This window comes from Tamandua tetradactyla, chromosome X, assembly GCF_023851605.1.
Source record: "Tamandua tetradactyla isolate mTamTet1 chromosome X, mTamTet1.pri, whole genome shotgun sequence".
In the NCBI taxonomy this organism is placed as follows: domain Eukaryota; kingdom Metazoa; phylum Chordata; class Mammalia; order Pilosa; family Myrmecophagidae; genus Tamandua; species Tamandua tetradactyla.
This window is the reverse complement of record NC_135353.1, coordinates 97,799,596-97,801,569: the sequence shown is the minus strand read 5'-3', so window position 1 is coordinate 97,801,569 and position 1,974 is coordinate 97,799,596. Positions and strand designations below refer to the sequence as shown.

Below are 1,974 nucleotides of genomic sequence, written 5' to 3'. Positions count from 1 at the left end.
CTCAAATTTCCATACTCACATTTCACAGCACATAACAAAATTATTAGGAAAACTGGAGAACCACAATAAGGATGTTACAGAATGCACACAGTTCTGATGGGGAAAACCAAGATCAGGGAGCAGTTTTAAGGAGCAATTCTGCTAAGAAAAAATATGGAAATTGCAGTAATTTAAAATGTTCAACAGGGCGGATTACGGTGGCTCAGCAGAGTTATCGCCTGCCATGCCGGAGACCCGGGTTCGATTCCCTGTGCCTGTCTATGCAAAAGAAAAGAAAAAAAGAAGAAAAAACCCTGCCACCCCCACCCTCTGGAATGTTAAGTTGACATCCAAGACATTTAAAGCCTACCCTAAGTCAATACCCCACTATTTTTTTGTTGTTACCCAAAAATAAGCAACCAGCAAATTATTTCCCCCCTTAAAAAAAGAATTTACACTTAAAAAATGGGGTGAGGTGGAATTTCAATCTGCTTCTTTAAAATGTTTCTCCTAGAGGTACAAAATATTTGCATTTACAAAATAGCTGATAAAAATATTCCTCTGGATTTTACAAGGGAGAAACAGGGACCACTAATAAGACATGGTATATGATATTAATAAGACTTGGCTTCTTTCTCTCCTGCTTCATCAGAGGCTAGACTCTCCTCATTTTTAGTCTCTCCATTTTCTGCAAGTAAATCTTTAGTTTCTTGGTTAGCCACTTCAGCTTGTTCTCCTTTTGCTCCCCTTTTCCCTTTAGGTTGCACTTTTTTGTCCGAAGACTTACCCTTTCACACCACTTTTTTTGGCTTCATTTCCACTTTCACAGGAGTAGGTTTAGCTGACAACCTCACCTACTTCCTCGTGGGGTCCCCTTATCCTGCATCTTCGGTGGAGCTGACCTTTCTCTTGGGCATCTTGGCCACGGGGCGGGTGTGTGCCGGGTGCTGTGGTCTGCGGTGCACCGCGAGCCTTAGCGAAGCTGGGTTGCTGGCTACTGTCGCTCCTACCGCTGCCGAATCTGCTGAGACTCGCTCCCATCGACCTTTTAATAAAGTGAATTATATTATTCTATTTTGTTATATTGAACCATACTTGCATTCCTAATACAAATACCACTTGGCTACAGTGCTTTTTCTTAGTGTTGTCTTTGAATCTGTTCCTTATATATATATATATATATATATATATATATTTTCTTCTCTTTAAAAAATATGGAATGTTTCACGAATTTGCATGTCATCCTTGCACAGGGGCCATGCTAATCTTCTCTGTATTGTTCCAATTTTAGTATATGTGCTGCGGAAGTGAGCACCCTAATATTTTATTTAGGATTTTTCCCTTCCGTATCCATAAGTGGTATTGGAGTGCAATTCCTCCCTTTTGGTGCTGGTGCTGATTTAATCAGTTCCAAGTATTCTAGTTATATTTGTTGCATTAAAAATATTTGGAAAGTTTATCTAATTTTCTATTTTATGAAATAATCTATGGAAATTGTGGAATATCTTGTTTCTAAACATTTGGTAGAAAATCCCTGGGAAGATGGCTGGGTGTGGCATTTTCTTTATGGGGTAGTTCCATGAAAATGTTTGCCATTTCTTCTAGGTAAATTGATCTGTTTAATCTTTTTGTTGTGTTGGGGTCAATTTTGCTAATCTTTGTTTTCCTAACCAATTATTATTTCCTCTTGGGTTTAAATTAGTTTGCATAAAATTGTTCAAATAAGTTTCTTATTAATTTTTTAAATTGTTGTATATTTGAAGTAGATCATAATATATACAAATACATAATCTAAACAGTCATGTTTATTAGAAAAAAGCAACACAAATCCTCTCAAAATCATGTAGGAAATAAATTAATTAAGCAGAAAATAAACACATGTCAAACAAAAAACATTGGATGTAATTAATAAGATCAGGAACTAGCTCTTTGAAAAGAATGCTAGAATAGATAAATCTTCAGCAGATATTGGTAAGAAAAAAGAGATGAAACAAA

At 36.4% G+C, this 1,974-nt stretch overlaps 1 non-coding gene and 1 pseudogene across 1 annotated transcript; both read right to left on the bottom strand.

Moving 5' to 3' along the window:
- Positions 1 to 593: 593 nt before the first annotated feature.
- LOC143671957 (non-histone chromosomal protein HMG-14 pseudogene) lies at positions 594 to 896 on the bottom strand (annotated as a pseudogene).
- Positions 897 to 1,187: 291 nt separating this feature from the next.
- LOC143672417 (U6 spliceosomal RNA) lies at positions 1,188 to 1,294 on the bottom strand. The gene has a single exon (XR_013169865.1). It is a non-coding gene; the product is annotated as a U6 spliceosomal RNA (small nuclear RNA).
- Positions 1,295 to 1,974: the final 680 nt, after the last annotated feature.